Source organism: Halyomorpha halys, unplaced genomic scaffold (assembly GCF_000696795.3).
Source record: "Halyomorpha halys isolate HHAL.00 unplaced genomic scaffold, Hhal_1.1 Scaffold238.1, whole genome shotgun sequence".
NCBI lineage: Eukaryota > Metazoa > Arthropoda > Insecta > Hemiptera > Pentatomidae > Halyomorpha > Halyomorpha halys.
In genome coordinates this window covers 802,486-827,925 of record NW_027107468.1, presented here as the reverse complement: position 1 = coordinate 827,925, position 25,440 = coordinate 802,486, and the positions used below count along the sequence as shown (strand labels likewise).

The 25,440-nt window shown below is 31.8% G+C and overlaps 1 protein-coding gene across 16 annotated transcripts in view; it reads left to right on the top strand.

Annotated features, from left to right (window-relative positions):
- The window catches only part of heph (polypyrimidine tract-binding protein 1 heph), a 358,385-nt gene that overhangs the window by 290,041 nt on the left and 42,904 nt on the right, over positions 1-25,440 (top strand). The window lies entirely within an intron of this gene.

The window sequence follows — 25,440 nt, the reverse complement described above, 5'->3', positions numbered from 1 at the left end:
TATATATATATATATATATATATTTACCACTTGCCAGAGAGAGTGAATTTGATTACACATTTTCCTAGAACTACGTTATTACTTCGCAAACATTTCTTACTCGTGTATACTCTGACCAAATTAAAATGTTTTAGCAATGTAAAAAAGATGATTTTTCTCTCATCAGTGAAGTATTCATTTTCTGGTTTTAAGGCGACTAAGAGTCATTCGAATTTATTTAAAACTTTTTAACTCATATTCAAATCGGCTTTGAAGTATCCGAATTGTATCATTAGGTGTCTTTTCAACAGTCTTTCGATATTATAAAGATTTGAAGTTGAGTGCTATAAGTGCTGTGAATGTTTAATTGATTTTTTTTTTCTAGTAAACTGACATGTCGTATCATGAATTTATAAACAATCTGTACGTGGTGAAAGGGGGCTGAGTTCGTTATCGATTTTAACACGCCAAAAAAACATATTTAGTCAAAATCATCAAATGAAAGTTTTGGCTATTATCTTGTATTATTGAAATGAAATTAAATGAAAAAATAATTTTATTCTGGGACATATGTCCCCTAAGAATAAATACATTGTTCATGTATAAAGATTTTTATCTAGCAAGCATTTACAAGTTTTCAGTAAGTAAAATCAAATTACATTGGGATATTGGCTTAACTACTGTTTATAATGTTAATCAATACCTGCCTATTTATTTGATTACAATGATGAGGAGGTTTGGTTATACAATGAATGGAGGAATAGGTGTTGTTTAAAGGAAAGAATGAATGAGGACTGGCAGGTTGCACGTATGACAACGGATTTGCTAAAGCAGGCGGTTCTATAGGATGGCATATATAAATCAATCGGTTATTAAGTTAAAAAAATTAATTATCAGATGCTTTAGATTATTCATTAGTTGGTTGAAAGATCTATAATTTAAACTATGCATTCCGAAATCGGAATTGATTTATACAGTACTTTCTTAACGAGTTGTTTATATTTCTGGCATCAAAACATCATCTTCTTAAAAATGTTGGATTAACTGGTCTCTTAATATTATTCTATACATTTGATTCATTAAATAATTTCTTTTTCTCGATTATTAATAAACAATAACATTATTAAAAAAAATTAAGAAGGGTGTTAAAATATCACAACTAGGCTTAATATGGCAGATTGCTTGTTTTCATATTAAGAGCTATCTTATGTTGCCAACGAAATAAAATAAACGAAATTTTCAATTCCTTGTGAAAACATTAATCAATTTGTTTAATTTCAGTAAAATTTGAGTTGGTATGGGCCTTATGGGATTCAAATGTTATTTTATTTATTTATTTTGTATGACCCTCTTCCTAGTCATTTCTGATTTACGAGGGCTATCTACAGGGTACCAACCTATTGTAACATCATAGTGGGATAAACCGGCACTGAAACCAAAGTCGACCCTTAATTCCGGATTCGAACATGCGCCACTGCAGTTCCCAGGTTACAGCGTCTCAATTCCCTGAATTACAGACCCATTACAGGCCCATATCGAATGTTCGTTTGTAAGTTACGGATATTTCTTTATTGATATTTAAGGGACTACTTCAGAATTTTATGATTTCAATCACTTGTTTGACTCCAAGATCGGTCAAATCAACATGAATTTTTTTAATGAACATAGCACCTTTTTCTTGGAAAATTTTAATTAAATTTCATTCCGTTATTTATCGTTGATGCTTGGCTAGCATAGCGACCCCTGAAGACGGCTCCGATAGGACAGTTATAGGAAGGCAGATATCGAGTGCTGAGCCGCCAATACATGATATTCCCATCAAGCTAGGATTACCTGATAATTGCCAACACCTGCGCCCGCAACAGGCTCTGCATCACCATCTATAAACTTTTAGTTCAGTTTCTGACCGCTTCCAGGACCTGATCTAACCCTTGTTGAAGTTGTCCATCAGGTAATATAAAAAAAATGTATATATTCCATTCGTGTTGAGTGCCTTAATAACTGTGGACATAATAGTTTTACTAACTTAAGGTAGTCTACAATAAAACCCTGCATATCTGGATCTGATTACCGGAAAACCTAAGGACCTTAGACCTCTTTTGTCGTCAAGGTACAAGTACTATATTACAAGAGCCGGGAAGAAAAAAAAGCAGTTATCTCACCCCAATATTTGATTACTTAATTGAAAACCAGGTATAATTACTAGTCAAAATTGATGAGTCTGCCAAGTATAGGTAGGGGGAATAAAAAATGGCGGTTGTTTCAAAACCTTAAAAAAAACACTAATTTTTCATTCGGAGCTCTATATCTTAAAAACTACCAACACTAGAAAATCTAAAAGATTATTATTTAAAAAAGAGTAAATTTTCTAAAGTATGAGCCCTAATGAAGTTATTTACGTTAAATAGTCCTCGAGGTATAGCTTTTTAAAAAGCAAAATTTCTAAAAAATCTACTGAAAGATTAATAGTTAGTTAATTTATTTTTAGAATTCTATATCTCAGGAACTATATGTGATGTACAGATGTCTATTAGTGCTGTAATAAACTCACTTAATGTTAATTTCTAGTTGTTCGAATAAAATGTTGGATTTTCGAAAAAATATATCTCTAAATCCATAAGACGCACATATGTCTGCCAAAATAAAGAAATTTTAACTTACTATAAAGTATTGTAAGTAATTTATGTTTAGTACCGAAAATTATTCAATTTTGAAAATATGGATGCGTAGTGTTTCTACTTTTCACTACATTTTAAGAACAATAAATATTGATACAAAGCTGTAATCTACAAACCCGAAGTTTTTCCTGCACATTAACCGCACGTGTTCTGGTGCTGAACAAAAATATTGAGTTACCTCGTTTTTCAGCTGTAGTCTTCTTTGCATTAGCAAGAACAACAGTTATGTATTATTATATGTCAGTTGAATTGATCTCCTTTACTTCAATATTACAAGAGTCTGCTTAAGAAATGAAGAAGGTTAGATGCCTATTAGTATGTTCCAGTGATTAGACCTCTATGGAATGAGATGTAGAATCGAGACTAGATTTGATAATCGATTGCATAAAAAGATAAAGGAGGCAGAGTGTATTATCTATAGGCGTTGGGGGCCACCGGGCAGCTCGTTACTCTGGCGCCCCTAAATCAGGGGCGCTCCCAAAGGAAAGCTATTTATATGAGCCTCGTTAAAGCTCTAGTTTATCTCTTTGCAACACAGGTTTCGCGGTCTTTAAACCCCTTAACTGTCTTCTCTTCTTCGTCTCTTCTTGTTTGTTTGTGTCCCTCCCCCGTCCTGACCTGTATCGATAGCTCTGGCTGTCATTATAGTAATCGATTTCTACATTGGGGTTCCTTGTCATAAAATGCTATGTTACTCTTGTCAGGTAGAGGTGAGTTATTATCTTCAGTTTTATGAAGATAACCATTAATATAAAAAACAAAACAAAAAACCAGTGGTTTTTAAGAACCATTAGACGAAAGTCATTACAAGACACATTTACAATTACTGTAATTGTGTATGATAATTGAAATTGCTCTATTGAATTAATTATAGATGTTAATTAATTGTAATTACAGTTACCAGTGATTCAAACCATATCTATTGAAGTACCAAAAATATATTTAGCCTTGAAACAATAGTTTACACGGCCAAATTTCACTTACAACCGAAAGAGTTTGTATGAGCTTTTTTTCCTTTACATCCCATTAATATTTTAGGGATGTTTCGCCGTTAACTCTTTGCTATTAAAATTTCTTGAAATTCTAGAAATAAGCTCGCAATTATATTGTAAGATTATAATTAGTGATTGCAATTATATTTGATCCATTGCTAATTACAATTACAGTGCTTTATCAAGTAATTGCCATCGCTAATAATTTAATTAAATTTAATGATAATCTTAATTTTTACTTATTTTTTATTGTTCGCTCTTCTCGGGCAATTGCCAATCCGATTGTTAAGGATGACAACTGGTGACCCATATCGAACTGAGTGATTAATATTTTAATAATCAAGTCAGCGTCTTATATATCTTCAATATATTGTATCTATCCAAGAATCGGGTCTCTTTATGTCAGTTTCAATCGAGTTTGGTTTTTTGTTAAATGTAAATCTAACACTCCAGTCCTAATCTCGCTTGTTTTTTATTTTATTTTTTTTGTCTAGCGCATACTTGCTACTATTTAATGCTTCATATGATATTTTAGAGACATATGTTTAAGATTTATTTACAATTATAAATTTAATCAGTACAATTATTAATTCCTCCGAGGTTCGCCCAGACTCATGAAGTGGGTCCTCTTAATTGGGGCAAAATCTGGCGATTGAGTGTAATCATCAACAAATAACCACTTTAGGTTGTACCAGTACAGATTTTCACAATTATCTATTATTGTAAAAATGACATCTAGTATTGGATTTGATGATTATCTGTTTTTTTAATTAGTTATTAATATTTTTAATTAGTTAACTATCAAATCATCCACTTTAACAATCACCTATAGGTAACATTATTGATAATTAATTTAATTTTTTTTTAAATTGTTCGATTGTTTTGTCAGTGACTGTAAAGAGTTTCGTTACTTCCTGGAGATATTAATTCTCAGGTAACTTGGCAGTTTGTTGACACCAGAATTCATCTAGATAATTTAGGTGCTAAGACTCCCATTGTAGTCATATACCATAACCCTAACCATGGTTGGGGGTCATGTTTTTCATTTTGTGGGACCGCCACTAAACGGCAACGTCCCAGGCACAACCGGCACCGCTTGCAAATCTGAAATTGGTAATACTGGGCCTAACCAATTGAGCTACGGACGGCCCAACATGTTAATAAGGTATTTACTCCATAATTGATTTTTGATGTTATTAATAAATTATGATTATGTCCATTTTTTATTTTGTTTCTCACCTCGTTGCTTTGTCTTCACTGCTACTTTTCACTCTCAAAAGGTGATTTTATAGCAGAATATGGCTAAGTAGCCTATTGAGAGATAGTTGTGCGAGGTAGTTTTTTATTTTTTAATTCAGAGAAGGTAAGGGGAGGGGGGTTGAAAAAGGGCATTGTGAATTGTTTAAAAAGCAGGGGAGGGGGGAGTTAATCCTCGCTGCCGGTAATCCGTCACTGAATAATACAGAGGAAGCCGGGCTCCCGTGCCTTTGTATAAACTTTATATACAACAATATTATCATTTTGGTGAAAAGTTTACAAATTACCATACCATGCGCTTATTCTCTGTCATAATGGCTCGCCTGTGTTTTGTATGTGTCGGCTCTTGTCTGTAATATTTCCTTAGTGTTGCGGTATAAGGCATAATACATTTGATCGGCTCATTTTTATTTTATTTTAAATTGTTTTCAGGTTTTTACTTTTTATAAGACTGATAAATATCCATTTTATAAGATAAGCCGTTTTGAAAGAGTAATAATTTGGAAAAAACAAAACATATTCCAACAATGGAAATACTTCACAATGAATACATTGCTTCTTGAGCTATGGTATCTTGTAAGTTTGGAAAAATCTTTATGCTATTTAAAAAAAAAAAAAAACAGAGTTAGCTCTTTTCATTAGTAAGCTTCTTGTTTCTTCTACGTATAGGACTGCAAATGTAAAATGTTTGCTTGCTTCAATGAAAACTACATATTATTTGCAAAAAAATGATGAGTTTGCCAAGTATAGCTATAGAGAATAATATATAGCAGCTGTTTCAAAACTAAAAAAAATTATCTTTTAGTCGAAGCTCCCATATCTTTAAAACTACTAACAACATTAGAAAAAGTAATAGAAATTCATCTAAAGCAGGGTAAATTTACTAAAATATGAACCCTAACGGAGCTCTTTATATTCAGTAGTTTCCTGAAATAGATTTCTTTCCAAAAGCAACATTCCATAACAAAATGTAATGAAAAATCCATAGTTTTCATGACATTATTTAAAATAAATTGGTTTCTGGTTTTTCTAATAAAATTTCAAACGCAAAATTCATATTCATATGCAAATATCATCATAAAAACAATCTACTTCTACGAAGATAAACGTTTTAAATTACTTCGTAGTACATTAAATTGCCTTCAAATTTCAAGTCTGTCTTAGATTTAAAATCTAACAGCGTAACTTACTATTTGCGCGTTGCAATGTATCTTTATTCCAGTCTTTAATTAATTAATGTCTTCCTAGTACGAAAACATCTGCAAAATCTTCGATATCATTCCATTTTAAAATGTTGATGAGAAATAATAACTGTATTTGAAAGTTTATATTTTTTAATACTTTCTCAAATATATATTTTGGAACAAATTCACAAATTATTAGGCCAAGTTAGTTGGTGTCTAAGCAATAGGATTTTTTTCAAATTTAAATTGCTTGTTTTGGATATCCAAATAAATTTTTAATTGTGTCTAATTTTTTGTTTTGTTTTTTTAAATGAAATAAAAAATATTTTATTATTTATTGCTTTATTTTTACCCTATCGTTTGAGTTAGTAGGTAGGCACTTTAGAAATATAATTTCCACTTTTATGGACTTTACTAATTTTTTACTACATAGCATTTGTATACTGACGTAATCTTTTTACTTTCTTCTTTTGTATAAAGTTTCACAAATATAATATTGTGAATATTTCTCTTATTTAAAATGATATAGTTTTATCACAATAGGATGTGGGTATTTATATACAAAGGATGTGAAAAGATAATGGAGTCGTGATGAGGAATAATCGCGAGAGAAGATATTTGCTAATAACAGTTGTAGATTGGTTGTTGTAAATAAGAGATGAAACAGAGAGGGCCTGATGATGCGGAAGAGAGGCCATGAAAGGCTCCTTTATAATGGATTGACCCTCCTTGCGGCCGATCCTGGAATGCAACGTTCCATCGTCTGCTCCGGGTATCGGATATCGGTAGTCGATATCGGAATTCGGATCCACTTTACAAAAATTGAGATTTGATATTAACTGTTTGGGCCCTTGGGTGGAATTCGGACAACGTCCTCCTATTGCACTCCATCATTGAGGATTTCCTTTGAATCCTATCCCCTAGCAGCATCGCTTGTTGTAGAGTAGCTTCCATGTTCCGATTAATCAGGGATGGTGATGTTATCTGTTAGTTAAGGTCGCTCTTTATAATCCCTATTTCGTGAATCGATAATGTGGCATGATCTTAATGTTTCGAATAATAATTAAAGCTAAGCGAACCCGAAGGTTGGATGCCTATACCGCCGGAGTTGGACAGAAATATTACATGAGTAATGTGGTTACATCTTCAATTATATGTTTTAGTTGTACTAAAATTATACTAAGATAACAGTTAACATAAAAAAAAAATAGTTATTTTGAAGAACAATTACACCGAAGTAATTGTAAGATACAATAACTATTTTTTTAATTGTTGAAAGTAATTACAATTACTTCATACAATTACTGTATTGGTATTTTCAATTATAATTATTTCTTGATGCAATATAATTGAAATTACAACTGCTTCTTGACGCTTTGTAATCACAATTACAAGTAATTTAACTAAAAAATATTTTTACCGCTTTGTTGTTAGGTATTTCTAATTTCAATCAAAATCACTTGTAATTGTATTACAGTAATTTCTAATTTTAGGGGAAAAAATCTCTTTGGTTCAGCTTGTATTTAAAATTGGGGGACCGCTAATATATAATTAATTACTAGAATTGAAATAACACCCACTCGCTAATTTAAATCAACTAGCAGAACTTGTGTTCATGTTTATTTTATCTTTTATTGATTTCTAATAAAAATATATATGCAATACCTTATAAGTGATACAATAATAATCATGTAACAAATCCATAGAAAATTTGCCTTCCCTGGATTGATTTTTTCTTTTTTTAATTTTGTGGTAAAAAAAAATTGTCAAGGTAACTTTATTTACGATATGCTAGAAAATAGAAATATTTGTATAAAAGTTCAGTGATGTAAATACGTCTTATTCCATTTCATTTTATTGGCTTGGATGAATTGAACTGGAAACACAAATTTCTTCTTTAGATATTATAGTTTCTAACCTTGCATCCTCTTCCATTCCTCCGAGGCGCCTGAAAAGAATATGGCCACGAGACCAGCTGATGTAAAATGTCATTAGAGTGCTACCAATGGGTAGTTTCTCTACACGCCTGTAACACTCCATTTTAACTTAGATCAAATTTACTAAATGTATTGTAATGTGCAGTTGTAAATAGCAATAAATAAATATTTTTAAAAAAATATATTAAAATTTATTAAATCCTCGGGGGTTTTGAAGGTAGTTAGTTTGTATATAACCAGACCTATATAACATTAAATGTAAATTATCACGTCCTATGGAGGTTCATGTATGGCAGCATTTTTTAAAACAACGGTTATACAAGGAGATGATTTTTTCAAGCTCAGGTTCAACCGACAAATTTTCCATTTTCCTAATTCAGAGAACCCACTTTATGAAGCAATAGTGGACTCCAGGATAGAGGGTTGACTCACAACTACAATTTAGCAGAAAATAATTATCTGCCACAGCTGGATTCGAATTCGGGTCCTTGTGGTTCTTGGCATAGTGCTTTACCACTCATTTATCTACTTGGTGATATCTCATATTTCATTTATTTACTCAAACCATTTACTGATTATTATTCCTGTTTATACATTTTCTATCAGAGTGATTTCAGATTCATACATGAATAAATATCATGGCGAAGGCAATTATCTAGCGCTGTGAGAATGCTCTATGTACTGAGGTCGCTTATCAAGACTACTTATTGATTAATGGATCAGAACACGTAGAGCCGCTGCAATCAAGTTCGTAATCAATAACACTTCCCCAAAGCTAGGTACAATTTCCTCATTGTATTCTAATACACGAGACGCCATCTTAAATTTAGTGAATTGGGAGAGTTTTCTTTGGATGCTACATATAAATTCGTTCATTTTCTTAAGAATCTTGACTTTCCTGTTTTAAATAAAATTATATTTCATTGTATTCTATATCAAGTTAAATTTCTATGTCTAACGTTATCATATCTTTTGAAATTTAGTGTAGACGCTCTTTCGTCCGGCAGTACCCTATAATAATCTGTAGCCGTGAATCAACCCTGTGGATTCTTGAGCTTTCCTAAGGTTCATCCAGCCACATAAATTGAGTACCCTTGATTGGGTAAAAATATGGCGGTCGGGCGTGATTCTGACCAAATCACCTTCTTGTACAACCGTTACAAGTCGTCTAATAACAGTACTTCCTTCCAAATTACTGAACCATTGACCCTATATGAGATGTGGCGGTACAGACTTTAATTTAATTAGTATCCCATAATATTGTTTTCTTATTCCGGTTAAACAGATTTACTAGAACTTGACAAACAACTAATGAACAGCACTCCATTAACTTAAAACTGATAAACATACCAAATAACCAAAATTATACCAAAAATGTAATAAATGAAGGAAGAAAATAATACTGAAGAAAGAAGGAAGTGCAAATGTATAGCCTCGGAGGAATGGATATATTGGGGGGGGGGAGGAAGTAACATGCCAGGAAAAGAAAAAGTGTAAAAGGTGGGACCTATGATGAACTCCTGGGACTTGGCAGAGGAGTGGGAGTCACTAGCAGACTACTGTTTAGATGACAATGGCGGGCATTCCAACTTCAACGTAAACTAGAGCTCTAAGGACATGGTCACCTATTCCCACTTTTTGGTTTCACTTTACTTTAGAAGTAGATTAAGCTAAGGCATCCTCCTGTATAGAGCAGTATAATTGTTATAATAACCAAACATCTGATCAGCAACCATCTACAAATTTTTATGTTATAAATTACATAACAAGATGTTATAAACACCACAAACATATTGATAACGCCAAAATTGGCGAAACATTGACTATGTGAGTTGTTCGGTGATAGTTGATGATAAAATTGAATATAAAAAGTGATTGGAATTTTCTGATTTAGCCAATTATTCCATATTTCTTTTAATGGTCTTTAATATGAAAAATCTTTATAATAAGTATATTAATGCTTCCTATAATGCAAATGTATCCTGAAATATGTGAATCCTACTGAATAAAATACCCTGTAGATATTACACTCTCACTAACTCTTCAACTGGTGATAATTCTCCGATAGGTCTGAAAAGCGTATTTCCTTGATATATTGGGAATACAGTTACTATTAGGTTGGATGTATGATTTTAACTCAGTGCATCGCTGATAACTAATTAATGAAGGAAACTGTCGGTAACAGCCTACCTATATCGGGTCGGCTTTAACCATGCCTCACTGACAGATCGTATGAGCTATGTTTCTGACTGGATTCAACTTCTCCCCAGGTGAATTGTATCTGATATTGTATCTGTAGGTGAATTTGCGGTTTCCACTTCCTCGCTGTACCTTCATGCCCTCCTAATTGAATGTTGAAAATTATGCAGCTTATATTGTTTTGGATTTTAGATTTATATTTACTCGTAGTTATTATTTTGAAAAAAGAAAATGTATATTTATATTGAAAATCAATTGATTCTGCAAGAATTGGTTAAATTTTTTTTCTAGTTAAGCATTTGAACCGAACTTTTTTATTGATTGTCGATCGTAGATGAATTTAAGGAGAAGACAGGATGGTGGTACGGTTAATAATGAAAATGCACATTTCGGTATAATACTACTTTAATATCCCGACGTTTCGGCTTAAGTTGTAGGTCTTCATCAAGACTGATCAAATAAATATAGCATGATAACATGAGGTAATATGTAACAATAATTTAGTATACTTTAAAATGGGATTTTTCGTTTTTTATTCGTCCGTTATTATCTCCCATCCACTAAATCCCTCTTTCCTTTTTATTATTATTTTTTTATCTCTCTCCAATTTATTTTGTGCTAATTTGCATTATTTATTCCCCCAATGTATGTTGTTATTTTTTAAATTACTTCATTTGCTTTACATATACAGGTAGGTATATAAAATATGAAAAATTAAAGAAAATATTAAAACAGAACACAAGTTTTACAGAAATGGTAATCTTAAATGTGTCACTGTGTAAGCAAATCAAATAATCTATTCCACTAAAAAAAAATTTTTTTTAAATATTTTTAATTTGCATTCTTACATAGATTTTGCATAGATGGAAAGCCAATGTGGCTCATTCAATTTTTCTGTCATGGGTTTTGTTGTATTTCAACGCGATTTTCAAATCTTTCTTCCATGGCAAATTGACGTAACTGAATATGTTACAATTTAATGATACATGATGACCGATTGACATGGATTGAACGATAATTCAAACACATTTCTCTCAGAAATATTCAGATCCACCACTTTGTCATCGAACCGACTTTTTATGCTTATATTTGTATGAACCTACCTGTATATATTTTTCATATCAAATATACTATTTTATTGTTTCACATTCCTCCATATTATCTTAATATATTTTCCTTTATACTTTTATCTTGTATGCCTTGCTTTTATGAAGACTTAAACCAAAACCTTGGGGTACATGGAAGCATTATAATATCTTATCGTATTGGTTTAATGATGCCTAATCATTCACTTTTTTTTTAAATGTAAATTATTGAAATGTATTAATTAGAAATAGCAAATACTACGATATTCTTTTATTTTTGTTTCCTCACTCTAATTCAGTAGGAATAAGTGTAGATGAGGCCGGCTCTAAACCGCATTAGGTATAAACGTGGTTCCACTTTATAAAATTTAACTGGAGTTGGCCGCAGTTTAAAACTTGGCAAGTGGTAGGGGAGTGAAGTTAAAAGCCGGAGTTAAAACTCTCAATTATTCAAGGTTCAGTTGGAAAGACAATCCTCTACAGTTTGTTGAAGACAAGTTCCCTCCCTCTCTGGGGCCGGCTAGTAATGAACGGGAAACATTTGCCTGAGGAATGGAATCCTGAGCTTGTGTCTTAGTAATCTGTTTCGATTTAATTAGCAAATAGTTTCGGAGATGCAATGGCCGAGGAACCAAAGCGGTGTGGGTTCTGTTCTTGGGCTAGTGGACTGATGTAATAATTCTGTACCCATCAGTGCTGGGTTAATCGACACATATAAACTAATTTTCTCTAACCTTCTTGATACTAAACCCTTTTTATGCAAGCTGTCTCAGTATATTTGGACACCCGTTAACCTGTACACTATTTTATACTAATATTGGGATCGTACAAAATTTCGAATTCGAGTTTTGTAATGCTCGTTTTGAGGTCCACTAAGTCGAAATAACCAAGGGATCTGTGTGGGAAGAGACTGAATCAAAAACGAAAAATAAAAAACACATTTAAGGCAGCTGTAATATGCCTGGAATGTTACATAAACTTTTTCGAAAAAATTAACTGCCGGCATATGCCACTTTATAAAATTGATTTTTTTTTATAAACTTTTTTTTTTTTTTCTCGAAAACTGCTCTAACGATTTTGAGTAAATTTGGCATGTCGATGCTCAATATAATGCTCTTTAATATCAGGTACGTCTTATCCTCATTAAAATCTCTTACATAGCTCAAATGCCAAATTTAGAAGAAAAAAATCCTCTAAAGTATTTTTAATTTTGTTTATTTCCGATAATTAACTACTGGCTACTATGATGATAAAGATTCAATAAATAAATATCGTGATTATGATAACATATGTTCATCAAGAATTCATGAAAATTCTTATACTATTTTGATTCCTTAATTTTTTTTCGTACTATTTCTATGCTAATTGTAAAAAAAAAAAATGATGAAAAAATATACTGTTTTGTCTAGTTATCCCTTAATTACTAGCGTCGGATCAAAAGAACCCGATACTAATCTAAAAATTTCAATTTTAAATTTTCTACCCGAATCCTTAAAAAAATTACGCCATCATATTGGAAATTGTACGTACTAGGTACTAAATTGTAGGTACTACTCACTAGGTACGCTAGTGATCTATTTGAGGTTAAAACACTAGCAATACCACAAAAAAAAAAATCACAAGTCACTGTTATGACCCACCTAATATCAAATGAAAAATTGTAGAGGTTAGGAAATTGTATACAAATATATCCTAAAATCAATGTTTAGTTCTGACATGACGAGCATCGTATATGAGCTGAAAACAACACCATACAGCACCATACTTTTTTACATTTATTTTTAATTAAATGTAAAGATTATTCGTGATCCCAAATTATGTTTAAAGTATTTATTACTTATCAATAGAAGCCTTAAGTTCCTAAATTTTATTTTTTTTATTTTTACATCGAACTCAGTGTGATACCAAGGATCCTATCGTAAATTGAGGCAAACATATAGCTATAACCTGCTGAGTTATTAAAAGTGATTAAAATTGATGAGTTATAGCTTTGATTACAAACCTTTCATTAATGGTAATATTCGAACTATGTTCCGAGTTGGGGGAGGAATGTAAATACACTTGTAACACTTTCCTCTAACCCCTTCTCAACCCTAGGCGGTACAAGGGAAAATTATATCCTACCCTCTGCTTTAATACTTGATAAAATGCAGTACATTGTTAATTATTTAGTGAGTTATTATTTTAGGTATGAATAATATAACATATTCTACTCGGAGTCGGCCGGAAATAATCTATTAAAAAAATATGGTTACGAATTCGAAATAAATTTTTCTTAATTCGGGCTGAATATGTATGAATTATATTTTTTGTTCCTACAATTTTTTAGTAGCCATAAATTCAATTTAGGACGGATTAAATCGAAAATGATAATCAGCATGGTCATAGGTATTACCATGACAAATATGTAAGTGAAAATACTTTACACAATAAAAAACGTTTTGTTGTAAATTTTATTATTCCATAATTTTCTTTTATTAGTCGTCTAATTCTGTCGTTTCCACGCAAAAAGTGTAATGTAACCAAATTGTTTGAAAACTTTGGAGCCCTTGGACTATCTAGATTTTTTTTTCAGTTTTATCAGATAGATAACACTTCTGACAATTTTTATAGTAATTTATTAGTTTACAATTTAGAAATGTTTGATTCAGCCGCTTTTTTTTTTTTTTTTTTTTTTTCATATTTTCTCCTGTGAGACATGCAGATTATCATTTAATTTATTTATGAAGTGGTTGAAAAAAATAGTATTTACATTTATAACATTCTTGCTCAAAAAATATATAGTAATCTTTGAGGCAGTATATCCTTTGAAAAAAAATCATTTATACTTTAACAAATAATAAAATTGATTACATACTAACTAGCTATATTAGGCGATTTCTTCTTTTTCAAAGAACCTTTTTTTTCTTTAAAATAAAACCCGAAGATATATTGAAGAAATTATCTTTATACATACTTTTTTTTTTTAATTAAAAAAAATTATGTAATTCTTAATTATCAATCTAAATAATTAAGAGAAACATTTTTTGAACCTCATTATACCCAAATCATTTAAAATAAGAGACAGGTAGCAAACAGAGTATTTTGCAAAACAATAAAAGTTTATAAAAGCATATACAACAAAACTGTTATAAATACGTTTTTTTAAAAAAATTATTATCCAGTTTATTTTAAATAATGTGGGTTTAATAATGTCTAAAAAGTTTCCTCAATCATTTTGATAAAAAGTAATCCTACTAGAAAAAAACAAACAAAATAATGGTTGTTTATAACTAAGTAGTACTTTTATTTATTATATTGTAATATATAAAAATAATAATGCATGTAACTCTGCACCATCACTACATCAGAGGGCTCAAATGTTTGTGTATTGTCAAATGTCTGCATCAACCAGAGACGATTTAGATACAGTTTTGGGTAAAAATGTTTACTTCTGTAAAAGAAAATATTTTTTTATATTTTAAAAGCTCAAAGTATTTTCTCATAATTTATTCTTGCAAAGATTATTATTCGGTAAATAATAAGTGATTATAATATCATAACATAGAAAAATAATGATATTATATAAATATCGATCAAGTTTTACAGAATGGTTACTCTGGCATTATCAATCCACTTGAAGAATATTGTCAGATGTTTGCAAGAATATATTGGCATTACTATCAAAGTTTTTGTATTGTTTTTGAAAGAAATTATTGACTTCCGTTAATAAAAATATTTTTTATATTTTAAAATTTCAGAGTATTTTGTAGTTATTTATTTGTTCAAAGCTTATTATCTTGTAAATAAAAGACAGAGAGGGAGAGAGAGAGAGAGAGGTCTAAGAAAGCGGGTGGAACGCGGGGAATGTCATTAGCGTAGAGGTGATAATTAGCCCCTCCGTAGCTCTCTTCTCACTTAAGTTGCTTTTTACACTTAACTATCCTCTGTCGCACTGTCATTAACCCTTCTTGTCTTTACAGCAAACATTACCAGATTTATGCTTCCTTCTTTACTTAGTGTGAAGGAAATGTGGTAATCGGTTGGTATTTTTAGAATCTTTTATACATAACTTCATTGTCTCTTCCATGAATGGGTCTGATGTATGAACCTTAAGAGTTGCTTATTGTAGAGAGAAAGTATTGGCAGTTAAAGAACTATCAGTTGTCTAACGAGAGAAAAAATTAAAGAATAAATATATGCATTAATTTTTTTTTCTTTTTAAGTAGTTATTGTTGAGATTTTCCCCATTTCACATTAACTGTAATAGAATAAACATTTTGTTTATGAAGATAAGAACTCTTAAAAAATGTTGTGAACTTCTGGATATTACGATCTACAAAACAAGTATAACCGCAAATTTTGACTTATCCTTAGTTATATGTGTATCGTTTATAGTTGCCCACGCTCAGAGGAGAAGGGGGTGAGTTCAAGGAAAATAATAAAAACAAAATAAATATAATCGCAAAAGGAAATAAAAACAAAATAAAATTTAGTTCAAACCCCACGTAGTCCTGCATGCCAGGGTGCACTCCTGGCCGAACATAAGGTTGTCCGATATTTCCTTTCCGGTCACCGTCTCACCACTCCAGAATTATAGAGATGTAATCTCTAATGATACAATGCCGCAACTCTCCTATCCAGGACGTGCTGAAGATTCGTTCCTACGCACTCCACTATATCTCCACTTCTAGTGTTAATGATCGTCTATTGTAGTAAAACACCATAATTTTGAAAGACAAAACATATATGACAACGTTTCTCATATGGTGATATTCCGGTTCAAATAGTAAAGACAGAGGCCTTTAAACTAATTACCACTTCACATTGAACAATCGTAACGTGTTCCAAAATCAAACTGTCATCTTCACAAAACCAAAACCCACTCGTCTGAACATATCGCTCATGTTTTGTTTTCACCATGACAACCGTAACACCTCTTGTCTACACAGATCTAGCCAGTGTTTTTATTTCACCATGGCAACCGTAATACAAGATGCAATCTGCAATATCAATATCTGTTGAGAAAATGAAACAATTATAATAAAAGATAGGGTTTAAATATTGCATATGAATTATTCTCACAGAAAGGGCCAAAATTATACTCTACCCATTAATGGCGTCCCATTTAATATTTTTCAAAATTGTAATTCAAAGTGATTTTTCTTTTTTATTATTTTAGCCGAGAAATATTTCCTTTTTATAAAACATTTGTGAAACCCATTGGTATAACATTGTCCTGTCTTATCCAGGTACATTTATCTAAGCGTGCAGAGAATTGCCGTCATGGTCCTGTCCTTTTTTGTTTCCCGATTATTGCGGCCTGAGCTGTTTAAACATTAGAAATTTTATTTCAAGTAAGAAAAGAAAAATACTGGAAGAAACTTTACTAACAATAAGATACGTATCTACTTCGTTTATGATGCTTTTATTCTAGTAGTATATATACTAGTTAAATTAGTTTTATTGAGGTGGCCTTTGACGATAATTTATATGTACACATATAATATACTGTTTCACGTTTGTCTTTATTTTATTTCAAGTTATAAGCAAATGTAGGGTTTCATCATCTGTAATCTATAATCCTATTATTTGTGTTAATTATGTTTTTGTTTCATCATTTTCAGTAAAAATGAATCTTATATTATACAATGAACTGCGATTGTAGTTTAATTAATGAAATGATTTCAGTGTAATTGCTGTTGGATTGTAGTATTGAGGTCCTCGATATAAAACCATTGAGACTGCAGAGAGCCCTAACTAGTTGACAAGTTAAGGAAGGCTTAGTAACAAGGGAACAACTTGAATCAAACTACAATCTTTCCAAAATAAAACGATTTATCCGCCCCCTGGCGAACGGAGAGCGACCGACCACTTTACAATTGGCTAAATTAATTCTCATCAATATAACTTTAAATCGTGTTAGTGGGAAACAAGGCAACCCTCTCGGCATCCATTAGAATACATTAGCTGTCTCCCCCCCCTCCTACCTGTCCCTAGCCAAAATATCTCCCTCCGCCGATAATGGATTTTTTTTGCTCTCTTGTCTTCTTCCTTTTTCGGTGGATTGACGTTAGCAGTTTTATTCGGGAAAGGTCGTCAGAGGAACGTCTTCAACGAGTTTACTTTTGACTTAAGGACGGTCAAAGAACAATATCTTGCTCCTGCTTAGGAAGGGGTTTCTCAACAATTTTTCTACAGATCGATTTATTTCATACTTTTTTTTTTCGGTAGCAACTTCTTAAGAGCAAGAAGAAAATGGCCCTGAATGCAGTAGGAACAACAACAATCAAAATAGTGTTCACTATTTTCTTAAATTTTTATTGCTTTAATAAAAGCCCCAGACCATCTCCTTAATTCAGCATAGAGTTAGTCGTCTATGTAGAATAATTTTCTTTAGATTATTCATTGAAATTTTTATACATTGTATAATTTTTTTGTGGGTCTTGAGGATCAGTCAATAATAAAACTTTATTTAGATGACGTTTCGCAACTTTATTATTTGCATACTCATGCCAATTGTTTATTACAGTGTGTTCTACACTACATTATATATATATATATATATATATATCCACGGGTTTAAAATTAAAATTATCTTTTTTGCTATTTTTTTTTTATAACAATTGATCTGAAATAATATCAAAATTTTACTGAATCTCAGGCTCCTTACATCTTGGTTTCTTAGCGATGTGGGAACTAAGTCTATATAAACTAAAGAAACTAAGTCTTTTGAAAATATTTGGAAAACTCTTCTCAAATTGTTGAACTCGTAGATAGATTATTCGACTGGTATTACTTACTAACTATAATATGTACTTAGAATTGGTGTCATAATCTTACATAAATTGAAATTAGAATATAAAGTGACTGGGCTGCAGGAATAAGCAATTACTTAGTATGGTACGCTCGGCTGGTGGACCAATGTGTAGATGGGAGTATAGGATTTAGTTGCAATTTAATACTTCAATATTACTAAGATAAGCTTTTTTATTATGAGTTTTACGTATCATTTTGATATGATTTGTGTTAACCACAGAAAAGTTGCTTCCTCTTTCTTTCTATAGTAAATAGCATATTACCGAATTTTTTTTGTTTTTTTTTATTTATCCTTTCACCTGATTTGATTGAATGCAGTGATTTTAACATTAAATTCTTTAAATCTTCTTCCTATTTCGTTTCCTCTCGATCGAACCAGGTACTGATTAGGTTGTATCTCCCGTCTCAGATGCTGTTGTAATGTGTCCATTACAATTCAGTACATGTTCTGATTTCTTGATGTTTTTTATTTGATTTGAATATGTACTCATATAGCCCGATTATTTAAAGTATTTTCCTTTAGAAGTGATAGTTGACTGACAATCGGAAATAGATTGTTAGTGATTAGGAGTTTGAAAAATTAACAGAAGGTATTGGATTGGAGGAACCAGTCACGTGATGTTGGACCATTGGATGGGATGTACTGTCGAAGGAGGCTGGGTCACGCAATCCTTGCTGGTCATTATTGGCTCCAACCTCATCTCTGTTATCGCCTTCCATTACTTGTACAGCTATAGTATTTGTCTTGCGGGGTCGTTACCGATGAAAAGGCGAAAGCAGTTTATTAGCCAATTACTCGATAGCGGCTTGAAATATATCTAACAATATTTCATGGAACTTCGACTTCGGCAGTTACCACCTTAAAGGCCGATAATGAAGTCCGAAACTAAATATACAAAGAGAACCCCGGCGGTACTGACATGTCAAATTGGAAGCAGGGAGCCGCTGAACTGGGTCAACTTGTAGCAGAAATCTATTCATTATTCAGGGCCCAGGTTGAGTAGCGAAGGCACCACTCAGCTCCCAACCCCCGCCCCTATTCATTGGCCCCAGCATTCCAGCTGTGCATTCCCTGTCTCTCCAGTCTGTTATTATTTGTAATTTATGCTTCGTAATGGAAAGTAATGTATGTCCTTCCCAGTTACACATATTGATATTTCTATGCGATTTAACTACCTATCTATATTCTGGGGAGAAATGATTGGGGAGGTTCTCAGTATAGGTGAGCCGAGTAAAGTTGAAATTCTCTGTCCTGAATTTCCAATTTCTGTATTTTATATCATCGCCAAATTGTATTTTGTTCCTCTTTTGATATGACGAATGATTAAACGTACATTACAAAAACAGTAATATAATGCTTAAAAGCTGTATTAAACGATCCGTCTACCTTGAATAGAATCTGTTTTTTTATGGCAAAAAATCTCTGGTTCAACTTCCTTTTAGGCTCGCTGGATTTTGCCATGCTGTAACCTTCTCTGCCTGTATGTACCTGTAATTAGTCATTAATTCATTACTATATCATTCTTATGTGTCCTGTACTTGTGGAAATGTGTATCTTGAATCATATGTCGAAGTAGTTGAGTTGTAATCATAAAATATTTTAACTAAGATTCTTGCATTCATCGTAAATTTTAACATCAGTAGGCAAAATGGGTCTACTATGTCTGTCTATTACATTTTATTTTACTCTTTTTTTAAAGATTTTTTAGAAATAGAAATACTATTTTATTGAAGAATGGCCATGAAATCTGCTACAATTAAGGGCTATAAGTATTAGCGTTTTAAGTATTCATCCATGTATGCAGAGAAAAGACCAAAAAAAATAATAAAAGGAATGATTAAAACTGTACTCACAAAATTAAAAAAACACAAATATGATATGTATAAATAAAAACATTTATGAAATTTTTTATTTATTTTATTTTTTTTTTACTTTTATCATGCCATAGGCGTTGGTGACCAGAGGGTTTTACGCCTTTAAGCAACAATCAAAAACAACAACATTTATGAAATATACATTCACCCTAGTGAACTTCTAAACAAACTTTGCCACAAACGTGTGGAATGCGATACGGGCTCTTAGAGATCACAGCGCTTCTCTCCCAGTAACGTCCCTGATATTGAAAGCCAGTGGAGACTGAGTGAGAGTGCTTGAGCCTCATTCACTCGTGAATTGAGTGGAGAAACTGGCCATTCCCAGAACTCCAACAGCAATTTACGAGGGTTTCTGTGCCTTGATAATAATTTAATTAGAAAGTGCATAAACTAGTTGTAAAATCATAGGCTCACCGCTGATCCCCTAACCGGGGTCAGGTTACAAATCCTCTTAGCTGATTGTTTTATTTTCCTATAGCAGGGATTTTTCAGGGGGAAAACATAATCTCCCTTAATGGGAAACACAAGGCGGAGAGAAATTGTTGGGAGAGTATTTAAAAGTTGGAAGCGGTTTGGCTAATTGGTTGGCCGAGGTGAAGCTGTATAAAACATTTAATAGTTGCTCTTCTGGAGAAGCTCCTCTCAGTAATTAAACTACATTAAAGTATTAGGTGTTTTTCAAATTTAAATGAACTTCCTTTCAGTGTGCATTTTAACCTTTACCCTCTGAAATTTCGTCGAAAATCAATAGACCCACCTTCCTTCGAAAAAATTTTCATTTTTTAAATATGCAAAATGCCAGGGAAATTGTGTTCTACCTAGCGTGAAATCGTTCCCTGAGGGCGGGATCGCTGTTTCTCTTTTTCCCCTGTTATTTTTAACTTATGTTTTCAATCAGAACTGTAAATATATCCGGTTGCAGTTATGACATGACTAATCGGGTGGTTGAGAAAATGAATCAGGAATAAAATATAAGTTTACGAATATAAAATATTGTGTAACTAACAACATGGAGTGTGTATGAGCTCCCTCCGAGTGACTGAAGGGATATTTATTTTAAATTATAATAATAATGATAACTATATTAAAACAAATAAAGATAATTAACGTTTTAGGTTCCAAGATTAGTAGAATTCCAATTCAATATCGAGGTTTTAAGTTTCAAGAATTCAATAATATTATTTTACAAAGTCTGACAGTCCACCGCCTAGGGACTGTACTGATAATCCTCAGGCATGGGCATTGTTATTCATTGATTTTTTTTTTTTTGGTACAATATAACGATTTCGAAACCATTTTATTGTTTATTGATATTATAAAGAAATAATTTAATAAAAGAACAACCATTATAGTAATAATTTACTGTGTTTTTAAATTTGAGGAATTAAATGTGTTGGTTTTACAACCTTAAGGTTTTGTCAATTTAAATCAATTATTCTTTAAAATTAGAATTCAATTAGAAATTTTATATTAAAATGAATCATTAACATAGCTAACTAGGAGTCGTGGTACCTGAATAATGAGGAATGTTTCTATTAAGGAACATTTTGTGCATTTAAATAATTGAAGTTACATTACAATCTGTTTTCATACAGTAAATTACATATGTGTGCATACGTATATTTGTTAATAATACATTCTTATACTAGGTAAAGGAATAACTGATTTTTAATCAAAATCTTGTTTTTAAGAATAAACCTGGTAAGAAATACCAAAGCAATGCAGCACTGATAATTTATTTTAATAGCTTTTATTGAAGATGTTTAATACAATCTGCCACAATTAACTCATTATGAGTGGTAGCGGATATTTTAAACTTGTCCCTTATAAGCCGGACAGTTACTAGTATCCATACTGTCTCGCTTATAAGTCCGCGAAACGGGTCGGGTACAAATACTCGCTCATCATAGTAGTAAGTATCAGTGTTAGTATTAGTGTGTATTAAGTGTCAATACTGAAAAAGTAAGAAGGAAAAAATATGACAATTTATAATAATACTAACAAAATAAAATAAATTTTTAAATATTATGATATATATTAATAGAAGTATAAATCGATATAATAAAAACTAATTTAATAATAACAAAATAATTAATAAACAATATAGAGAAAATTAATTTTAAGTACAAATTAAAGAAGTGCTTGTATGGAGGTGGCAACAATCTACATTTCTTGGATTGATGCGTATTGACATAACATTCTATCTGAGCCTGATGGAAGGATGTCAAGTTGTGGGTCCTGAATCAAGAAGTCCGCACTTGTTGAAGTAGGATAAGGAGCTGAATATAGGGCAATTACTGCTTCCCAGGAAATAGCCCAGGAAAGGCGAGAAAGGGAAGATACTCTATAACGAAGCTACCTCTCTTCTTTGTAGTACCGTTGGACTTTAGGTCTTAACTTACCTTTGCGGAGTACTTTAATACGTGTTAGATTTCGATGCCAATATTTTAGATTAATTTTAAAACCATAAAATTTTGTTAAGTATCAATGCATATGTTATAATTTAAGACAATGATTAAAGTAACACCTTTGGGATGTTCCTTCCCAAGATCATCATGTGTTCTGAAATATTTATCTCATTTGCTTACTGCATTTTTCTGTATACAGTTGTAAATTTCAATAATTAAAAAAAAATCGATAACATAAACAGTTAGTTATTTTTTGTCGATTAAGAAACAGGCGTTATCCAAAATATTTATTTTTCCTTAACTAAAAAATTTTATTTTTTATTTCTTTAATCGTGTGCTTTTACATTTAAAAATTAATATTATGTTTGTCACTCGTTTAGTCTATCAGAAGTAATAATGTAAATGTTTATTTTGTAATTTATGCTATGTATAAATGTACTGTGGAGACTGAAATAGGAGTACATTAAATAATGGATGCTGTATTGAATGGATTAGTGGAAAGGTTATAAATGCAAATTCGGCAATTAAAGCTTCGGCGTGGGAGTGAGTTATAGTACCCCGTCTGGTTGGTAGTATGGATATTTTAAGATCTCTTTATGTGTTACCAGTGCATTTAGTCCATTATTTTTATATTTGAATTATCAGTTCCATTTATTTGAGTGATATGAAAGCCTTTTGGAGAACAATTTATTTATTTTATACAATCATCTCATTTCTTGTTGTTGTTTTTTGTTTCAAACACTTGGTATGCAGTTCTATGAAAGAGATACAAGTTTTAGGTTTCTCTATTTTATTGAATATAAAAATAAAATGTGACTGTGATCATTTGCCCCCTTTAATTATTTTTGAAATTATTGAAAGAGGACTCGTGTATTCGTTGATAAGACGAGGGTTTGGATTTCTGTTATGGTAGCTTCTAAGGCTGTTGGTAATGCGCTCTTGTCTCAATTCCATTGGCCATTGGGGCAGCCACCAAACGCAGCGGACCAACCAGAGGGGGCGGATGGACAGGAAATAGGCCATTGCTAGCAGGAAATACTGGCATCTGATTGCTCCGCGCCACAATCTACCCTCTCACTCTCTCTCTCGCTCTCTTATCTCGGTTTTATTTTATCTTATGTCTTCTGCCACTAGTGCCCTTATCTATATCGTCCTCCTCATCTCTTTGTCATCTGGTTATAGTGCCCTTCTTATTTACTCCTATCCTCCCCAAATATATATCATCTTGATACAGCTGTAAAAAAAATAAATAATAATAATTAAAAAAAAGATTATAAAAGCCCCGGATGACAGATAACGAAAATATTATATATTTCGCTTAATAAACCTATTTTGATTTCTTTATGCCATAAAAACGATTTAAAAAGAAAATATTAATTTAATTTATTTATTCATTTATTTTATGTTGAAGAAATAAAATCCTCTGCTTGCTTATATTCTAAAATTACAGAACCGTTGATTTCTAACTTTAGGGTCGATTGCAGTTATTTCATTTCGTTGTTATTTTAAGGGGGGGAAGGGTCTATCATTTAAAAGATATTGGTAGTTTTAATAAAATCTGTTGTAGAAAAACAAATTTGGTGAATCACACCCGGGTTATGCATTCTTTTTTGTTTATTGAAGCCGAAGTTCTAGTACCGATTTTTCGTTAATTGGGTCACTTCTTCCGTTGTATTTCTTTTATGTTTTTTTCTAAAAATATGCCGAACTTTCTTTTGCCTCAGCTTGTCATCAATTAAAAACAAAACTTATTTCTATAAATAAATATTTTTATATACGTTATTTTTATTTTTTTACTTAGGGCAATTTTATTTCACTTCAGGCCAAAAGAATTGTAAACAGTAAAGAATGTTGACATATTTATAATAACCTCTGCTAATGCTTGTAAGTGCCTAGTTTTTAATGTATACTATCGGTTTATGGATTTTTCGCTTTTCATATTTTATTTTAGTTTAATTAATTCAAAAGAATTTGTTTTGTTATTGAAATGGGAACCCCAATAAGTGAATGCTTAGTACTTTGAACATGACGGAATTTAATTATTTATCGAGCTTTACATTTTTTCAGAATTATGTTACAGATTTTTCTTGTGTTTCTGTGTTGAGTAGCTACTTTTTCGATGTTGTTTATTATGCGCCTCCTTATTTCCTCTGATTACTTCCTTCTCTGGTGATTTTGCTCTCCCTTAAATGGACTGCTTCAATTCTAATTAGGCTAAAACTCCTTTGAAAGGGTGGGGTCCTCCCGAAGGCGTTTCTGTATTTTTTTCTTCTCGTTATAAATTGAAAAATTGGTGGCTACGGACACTCGACTTTATTATCAATAGTGAGCTCGGCCTGTAAACAAACTATTTATCCTCCCGTTGACATCTCGTTTACATAGCCCCACTCCCAAAGACCCCAGCCAATGATAGAGGTCTTGAGTCAACATTCGAACAGGGTCCTATTAATTGAGGAGGCTGCTTGTTGACTGAGGAATCGTCTAGGGCAAACACGGCTTCACTGTCGCCACTCGATAAATTATTTACTCTCATCATTGTCATTTGTTTATAAATTATATGCTCCGGTCGTTTGTATATCCCTATCAGCATGAATGTTATCGTTTGATGAGTTACATTATTATTAACATTGGCGCGATACATATCAGTGGTATGAGTTATCACGAAAGGTCGAATTTGTATCAGATAAATATATTAATTCTCTGTAAGTGCATTCTCTTGTAAATGAAAGTTTCTTTATTATATTAGGGTATTCATGATCTTTAGTTTAACATGTTAAAGCGTGTTAAATGGAAAAACTTATGTTAAATGGAGAAATATTTCCTTATTTTAACATGTTAAAACGATATAACATATAACATGGTTGCAAACTCTCAACTTACTAGGTCTGTTAAATGGATAATGACGTTGTGCAACAGACCAGATGAGCCCTACATCGTCGTGTTAGGTTACTTGCACATAGTTTGTGTTTTGATAGTCTCAACACTCAGACTATCAAAACACAAACTATGTCCAAGTAACCTAACACGACGATGTAGGGCTCATCTTGT